Genomic DNA, 9,070 nt, shown 5'->3' with positions numbered 1-9,070 from the left:
GAAACACAATCAAATGCAAACTTGCAAAAGGCTAAACTGTATCTGAACTTGCTTCTGACATAACAAAAGAAACATGGTCAAACTCTACAGCAAAGTGCTATAAAATTGTGTTTAGGCATAAACAGAAACATTTAATCCTAATTTTTTGTGTTAGTACATTACTGAAGCTATATTAATAGTGTTGATACTTCTAAGTTCTAAATTATTAGTATGTTAAGGTTATCTTGTTAGTCATAACTATGTACATGGCTAAATACATTACTTATTCTGATACTATAGTGACTCTCCCTAACTAACTCTGTATTCTAAAGGTCCCTAAGCTACCTGTCCCTAAGGTTATTAGTAACTCTAAACTATATATGTGTTAGTAATTATAATACAGCTATACATAATATATATATACAAGTAAAAGTTCCATTGATGTCTATCAAATAAAAAAACAAACAATGGATCTTTTGATATGCTAGAGATCCTGGGATACTCTTCCATTATATACAGATATTCACATGCAATATGTACATATGATACAAATATACATATATACATTATAGAGACTCTCATTTGTCTATATGAAGTCTATGTCAAAAGGTGAAAAAATCAGTTTTGTGTTGTGTTCAATGAACTGATAAATGCTGATATATGTATATATTTACCCATACTGCATGGCTCTTCTGCCAACATTGGAGAACCACAATTCTCCTTGTGTAGCAACATATAGTGTGGCATGCAAGCTACCATGTGATGTCTCATTTGTGTATTGTGTGGTCATGTACATTCACACCTCAGAAATTTCCTATTGCTACAATCTGGGTTTATTTGTCTTGTTGATCCCCTTGACTTAAGAAAGTGTTAATAATGCAGATTAAATTTACCAACTCACTACTATAATTGCTCTATAAACACTGCTTGAGTTTAGCAGTACAGGAGAAGGCTCGATCATTACCAGATTAGAAATTGTAGGTTAATAACAATAACAACAACTGGCCTAAGATTTTAGAGTGTTTTTCATCTATTATTTCATTTGAGTCTCCCAACACACTTGATCAAATTTATCAGATCACCTGAGACACCAGATCCTCCTTATATCCAGCTGGCAAGTCTTTAAGCTCTCATTCTGTGTGGTAGGGCAATGTTTCACAAGGAATGAGGTAGATTTTATCAGAACAGCACCAGGGACTCTGGTGGAGAGAATAGCTTCTTCTTCCCAGATGGATTAATACAATTTGAGTGGATAAAATGAATAAGTAAATGACATGTACTCAGCTAAGATCATAATCTACATAGAGATATGAGAAAAACACCCTGCAAACCTCAATGATAGAAATTATAATATATACATACACATTAATGGGAATAAGACCTTCGCCTTGAAGGAAACACTGCTATTCCGGCAACATCTAGAACAGGGGTTCTTCACCTTTTGGTGGGGGTGATAGATTTCCATGGCAGTCTGTTGATGCCAGTGCACCCCTCAGAAGATTGTTTTTAAATACATAAAATAAAACACATTATAAAGAAAACCAATTCTATTGAATATAATTATTAAAGTTTTTTTTTAATGTATGGACTCCAAGATAAAAAATTCAACTCTAGAAAAATGAAAATGGAGAATGGAGAAAAGATGTAAAGAATTTGTGATGAAAGTGGTGGTGGTAAGGCACTGGGGACAGGCCAATGGAAACAGAGGCCAAGCCTATGTTGGCATCTGTCTCCTGGAGTACATGGGATGTCCTTCCCTGAATACTTTCAAGCAGTGTCAGGATGGCCAAGTGGTCTAAGGCACCAGACTCTACCCTGAATACTTTCCATAGGTGTGTGGCATTCTCAATTTCCTACTCAATCTGGGCTTTTCATACTGGGATTAGTTCTTGCCTCCACTGGACCATATAAAAATCTGGGACCTCCCAATAGGAGAGCCTCTATGATTATTATTCTCCTCTCAGCTTGACCTTTTCCTGCTTTTCCTGATTTCTAGCTATTTACCTGAACCAAATTTGCTACTCTGCTTACTAGTTTGGGAACTTGTCGGAGTCAGGCTAGAATGTTAGCCTCAATTGGATTTGGTGAAATTTAATAGCTATGTATGTGAAGTTACATAAAAGATTTAAAAAATTAACCTCCCCGGTATTAGATGAACAAATCCTGGCTCGATGGCAAATGTCTGGGGATAGACATACTCAAGAAGAATCTAAGGATTTAGTACTAAAAGGGCTCTCATCTAACTCCTGATTTTACAGACAAAGCAACTGAGACTCAGTAATGTGAAGTTCACACTGGTAGCAAATAGAAAATTTAGAATTCAAATTCTTAGTAGCTGTGGCTCAGTGGTTAAGGGCACTCAGGAAGATCTAAGCTCAATTCATCCTCATACTTCTCAACTGTAACCTTGGGCAAGTCACTTAACCTCTGTATGCCTAGAAGGCAGCTAGGTAGCTCAGTGGATAGAGTAATGAGCTCGGACTCAGGAAGACCTAAGTTCAAATCAAATCCAACATCTGTGAAGTCAATTAACTTTTGCCTGACGAAAGGATCCACTGGAGAAGGAAATGGCAAACCACTCCAGTATTCTGGCAAAGAAAACTCCATGGGCAGTCCACAAAGAGGTGGACATAAATTAATAACAACAACAACACAAAAGGATTAAAATTCAGGTTCTCTGATGCCAAGTCAGATGATCTTCACATTACCCCAACTTGCCTTCCTCATAAGTACTTTACAAACCTCATAAATATAAATGGTATAGTTGTTATTCTGTGGCTTCTGACCATTGTTTTTCTATATGCTGTGCCTCAAGGCTGTATGAAGGCTAAACTAGGTCATCTTCAAGGTTCATGTCCACTTCTTAGGCTTGTGAACCTCCAGCTCATGATTTTGCTTTAACTCTTATCTTACTGCTCTCTGTGGACTCTCACTCTCTCTAGACCCTTTTCCTCCTTCTGGACCCCATGCTTTGTTTTGACCACTAGCTTCTGGTTCTCTCCAGATATGCTTCCTGCCTACATAAAACTATTCCACACACTTTTATCGTGATGCCTTTTTAAAAGTCCAGGAGAATAATAAGAAAGTAAAGATAATATAATATCTTCTACTTAATAGAGTACAAATAAAAGGCAGTACAGAGTCATGGATTCAGGGCCTGCCCAGTCTTGCTTTTGATACATCTCTATTCATAGCCCCAACAATTAGCACAGTGCTTTTCATATAGTAAGCATTTTAATGCTTTTTCATTCATTTATTTGTTCATTCATTCACTCATTCCATTTGCATTGCCTTGCCACAGTTTTTCTGGATTTCCTTCCTTGTCCTTCTTCCCCAATTCATTCAGCTTGTGGTGGATGGGAGAATAGTATGATAGAGAAGATCTTTGAGTGGTGACAAAATGGTATGATTCTAATTTCTGCTGGAGTTTAGATCGAGAATATTGAACAAATTTAACATAGATCAAGAAACTCATTAAGCTGCTACAGCATGCAAAGCATTTTTGTTAGTTATTCAGGACACAAGGAGAAATATGGCACACACTAGACTCTAGGAGACCCTGTGTTGGTGCTGTCTTGGATGAAACATGGTTACTTTTGCCCATGTCTCCAATCCCACCCCATTCATGTTTATTCAGTTTCTTTGTAAAAGAGTACATGCCCTGGAAGCATGCCAGCTTCCACATAAAGCACAAAGCATCCATGAGGAGAAAATATAGAGACTAGTTTTTTTACTTGGGATGGTCCCTTCCTAAACTGGCTAAACCCTCCTCTCCACCCTACACCTACCTATGAGTAGCCTAATTTGTAAATTTGTGAGCCTTGCAGGTTACATCTTCATATTGATGGGACCTGTGTCTGCATGGACTTCATAGAACTCCTTATCTAATACTAACATATAGCTTCCACAGGGTAAGCCCTTTGTATAGTGAGGCCTTTTACAAAATTCAGGAATACAATAAGAAAGGGAAGATGTAACAATATATTTTACTGATGTACGAACAAAAGGCAGTGTAGAATCATGGATTCAGGGCCAGCCTTATCCTGACTTTGATTCATACCAAGAGATCATGAATAACATATTTGATTTATAGCTGTGCTCTTTGTGGTGGCAAAAAACTGGAATATGAGGGGATGCCCTTCGATTGGGGAATGGCTGAACAAATTGTGGTATCTGTTGACGATGGAATACTAAAGGAATAATGAACTGGAGGAATTCTATGTGAACTGGAACGACCTCCAGGAATTGATACAGAGTGAAAGGAGCAGAACCAGGAGAACCTTATACATAGAGATGGATAAACTGTAGCACAATCAAATGTAATAGACTTCTCTACTAGCAGCAATGCAATGATCTAGAACAATTCTGAGGGACTTATGAGAAAGAACACTATCCACATCCAGAGAAAGAACTGTAGGAGCAGAAACACAGAAGAAAAACAACTGCTTGATCACATGGGTTGATGGGGATATGATTGGGGATGTAAAGTCTAAATGATCACCCTAGTGCAAATATTAATAATATGGAAATAGGTCTTGAACAATGACACATGTAAAACCTAGTGGAATTGCTCATTGGTTCCTGGAGGGGGTGGGAGGAGGGGAGGGAAAGAACATGAATCATGTAACCATGTAAAAATATTCTAAATTAATTAATTAAAGTTTTCAAATCACAAAAAAATGAATAACATATTTGATCTCTTAGGGCCCAAGGAAATAATATTTTACAATTAAATATAAAGTTACAGAGGCACTGATGTTCTGCACTGATGGAGTTTTACACCCAGAGTTTTCTCTGCTAATGAAATCAGAAGTCCAGATTCCCAGACCCAGAAAAATGTACCAACATTTCTGCTTTAGTTAGAGTCTCTAATCCTGGGGGCAAAGTCACTGAAAGTTATATCACACACATGATAAAAAGTCATGACAGATTGAGTCACTCATTTAAACTAGAATTTTATTCCCCATCTCCACACATAGCAATAAGAGAGTAAGTACAAAGCAGAAGCCTAAAGTGCTGTCAGGATTTGAAGAGAGAGAGCTCACTTGTATTTCTTAGCAGTGGGGTGGAGGAGCCATGGAAGACAAGGCCTTAAACAGAGACTACTCTGAGTAGGGAAATCCTTTCCAGGCAAAAGGGCAATGTTGTGAAGAAAATGCTTTTTGTAAAGTCCTTAAATGGGTTCAGTCTTCTTTTCCATCCTACCCTCTTCTGTCCCTATGCCTTTTCTTCATACATTGTTCATACTTGGCTTGTATTATTCAAAACCTATTTCCCATTGTTCTTCCATCCTGAAGCCTCCCCTCACTTATCCCTCTAGTCTGTTTCCTACAGAGTACAAATGAGCTCTTCCCTCTCCAAATTTTAACTGGATTTTGTCTAAACCACTTTGTACTATCTTTATTACTGATACATAGAGAAAGGGATTAAAATACCATTTAAATGAGTGATTCAGTCTGTCATGACTTTTTATCATGTGTGTGATATAACTTTTTAAAAATTCACATTATTTTATTTCCCCCAATTACGTGTAAAAAAAATTTAACATTAAAAAAAATGTTGGGATGGTTCCGGGTTAAGATGGCGGCAGAGTAAGAAGCAGCTCTTAACCTCTCCTGACCGAAACACACAAAACTCCTCAAGGGGACATAAAAACAAGTCCAGACGAATGGAGGAACCCCACAACAGGGTGCAGCATGGAAGGTACGTGGAATTGGGACATTTCCATGCTATAAAAGGGTGAAACAGCTCTCACTAAACCACTGGCTGAGCAACCACCCCACCCTCACCCCCTCCACACACAACACCTATAGCGCTGAAGCCAGCTAAAAAGAAAGAGAGCAAGTTTGGGGCACCCATTGAGTCATTGGCAGCTCCGGGGCCTGTTCCTGAGAGCAGCAAGATTTGGGACCCCAAAAAGCCAAAGAATGCACGCAAACTCTGAGCACAGGAGCAGAGCGCAGACGCAGCGGAGGCGTGGGTGGAGGCAGACACAGGCACGAGCTAAAGCTCTGAAACCCTGAGTAGGGAATCAGTGCAGACGGGTATACGACTGTGGAAGCAGCGCCCTGAGACTTGTAAAGGAACCTCCCGCAGACGATCAAGCAAGGGGGTCCACCAGGGGGCTTGACCTTGGAAAAATCCAGAACTCAGACCTCAGGAGCCAAAAGACCAGCAGACAGACCCCGAGCGCGAGGATAAAGCTGAGAAGCTGCTGGGCTAATGATGGCTACTCAGACTCAGGAAGTTCAGAAGAGAAAGATAAACAACAAGAAAAAGAAGTCTTTAACACTCGACAACTTTTACACAGAGAAAATCCAGACAACCAAGCAAACAGAGGAGGAGAACTAACAAGCATCCGGACACTCCTCAAATAAGGAAAACGGGTCACAAGCTATGGAAGAGTTCAAAACTGAGATTCTGAGAAAGATGGAAGAGATCTGGCAAGAAAATAACAGTTTAAAAGGTAGAATCTTGCAATTGGAAAGTGAGGCTCAGAAATCAAATGAACTGATAAGCAAATTGAACACCAGAAATGACCAGATTGAAAAGATCATAGCTGAAAATGAAAAGTTTAGAGCCGAAAACCAGTCCCTAAAGGCTAGAATTGAACAATTAGAAGCTAATGATCTCTCAAGACAACAAGAACAAATAAAACAAAGTCAAAAGACTGAAAAAATAGAAGGAAATATGAAATATCTCAATGAGAGAGTGACAGACCAAGAAAACCGGTCTAGAAGAGACAATTTGAGAATAATTGGTCTTCCAGAAAAAACAGAAATTAATAGAAACCTGGACTCCATACTAAAAGAAATTATTCAGCAAAATTGCCCTGAAGTCCTACAACAAGAGGGCAATATAGACATTGAAAGGATTCATAGAACACCCATGACATTCGATCCAGATAAGAAAATGGCCAGAAATATAATTGCCAAATTCAAGAGCTTTCAAGCAAAAGAAAAAATCTTAAAAGAAGCCAGAAAGAGACAATTCAAATATCAAGGAACACCAATCAGGATCATACAGGATCTGGCAGCCTCCACGCTAAAAGACCGTAAGGCTTGGAATACGATATTCAGAAAGGCAAGAGAGCTGGGCCTGCAACCACGGATCAACTACCCATCAAAATTGACTATATATTTCCAGGGGAAAGTATGGGCATTCAACAAAATTGAAGAATTCCAAATATTTGCACAGAAAAGACCAGGGCTAAATGGAAAGTTTGATATCCAACCACAAAAATCGAGAGAAACATGAAAAGGTAAATAAGAAACAGAGGGGAAAGAAAGAAAACTTATAATTTTTAAATTTGCCTTTTTAAGGGCCTCAGTAAGATCTAATTATCTGTATTCCTATGTAGAGAAATGTTATGTATAATTCTCTGTAGTGAACTCTATTCACTATTATAGTATTCACTATTATAGTAATCAGAAGAATAATTCACAGGGTGAGGGTGGAACACTAAATAATCTAAGATGACATGGGGGATGGGAAAGAGGGGGTGAATAGCAGGGGACACCAAGAGAAACTTGAGTGAATAAGAAAAATAGGATATTCTATTACACACAAAGAGGGCATGGGAAGCAGAGGGGACAAATACTATTATAAGAAGGAGAGGAAGAGAGCATTAAGAGGTAATAATCAAATCTTACTCTCAGTGTAATCAACCTGGAGAGGGAAGAGTAGCTATACTATCCATTGGGACATAAAACTCTTATCTAACCCTTCTGAAAAAGTCAGAAGGGATAAACCAAGGGAAACAGGGGAGTGGGGAGGTCAAAAAAAGGAAGGGGGAGGGAATTCATAAGGCCTTTAAAAACAAAAAGGGGGGGGGAAATAAGAGAGAGGGTGGAAAGGGAAGTTAATCAAGGGAGGGGATAAGGGATAGGGTCTTAATAGCAAACCACTGGTTTTAAAGGAAACAGTATAAGAAAAAGGGGGTAGGAATAGGGGAGGATACGAAAATGTCAGCAAATGCACAACTCATGATTATAACTCTGAATGTGAATGGGATGAACTCGCCCATAAAATGGAAGCAAATAGCAGAGTGGATTAGAAACCAAAATCCTACCATATGTTGTCTACAAGAAACACATATGAGACAGGTGGACATACACAAGTTTAAGGTTAAGGGCTTGAGCAAAATATTCTGGCCATCAAATGAGAAAAAGAAGGCAGGAGTGGCTATTATGATTTCTGACAAAGCCAAAGTAAAAATAGATATGATTAAAAAAGACAGGGAAGGTCATTACATCCTGATTAAAGGCAGTATAAACAATGAGGAAATAACACTGCTCAATATATATGCACCAAGTGGAATAGCATCCAAATTCATAAAGGAGAAACTGGCAGAGCTCAAGAAGGAAATAGATAGTAAAATCATAGTAGTGGGAGATCTAAATATTCCTCTTCCAGATCTAGATAAATCAAACCGAAAAATAAATAAGAAAGAGGTAAGAGAGGTGAATGAAGTCCTAGAAAAATTAGATTTAATTGATATGTGGAGAAAAATAAATAGGGACAAAAAGGAATACATCTTCTTTTCAGCTGCACATGGCACATTCACAAAGATTGACCATGTTATAGGGCATAGAACCATTGCAAACAAATGCAAACGAGCAGAAATAATCAATGTAACCTTCTCAGATCATAATGCAATAAAAATAATAATTAGTAAGGGCACCTGGATAGGAAAATCAAAAACTAATTGGAAATTAAATAATATGATTCTCCAAAACCAATTTGTCAAAGAAGGAATCATAGAAACAATCAACAATTTCATTGAAGAAAATGACAATGATGAGACATCCTACCAAACTCTGTGGGATGCGGCCAAGGCAGTTCTCAGGGGGAAATTTATATCCTTGAGTGCATATATTAACAAATTAAGGAGGGCAGAGATTAATGAATTGGGCATGCAACTCAAAAAATTAGAAAGCGAGCAAATTAAAAATCCCCAGATGGAAACTAAATTAGAAATACTAAAAACCAAGGGAGAAATTAATAAAATAGAAAGTAAAAGAACTATTGAATTAATAAATAAGACTAGAAGCTGGTACTTTGAAAAAACAGATAAAATAGACAAAGTACT

Source organism: Gracilinanus agilis, chromosome 3 (assembly GCF_016433145.1).
Source record: "Gracilinanus agilis isolate LMUSP501 chromosome 3, AgileGrace, whole genome shotgun sequence".
NCBI lineage: Eukaryota > Metazoa > Chordata > Mammalia > Didelphimorphia > Didelphidae > Gracilinanus > Gracilinanus agilis.
The sequence above is the reverse complement of the archived record's forward strand: the minus strand, read 5'-3'. Positions refer to the sequence as shown.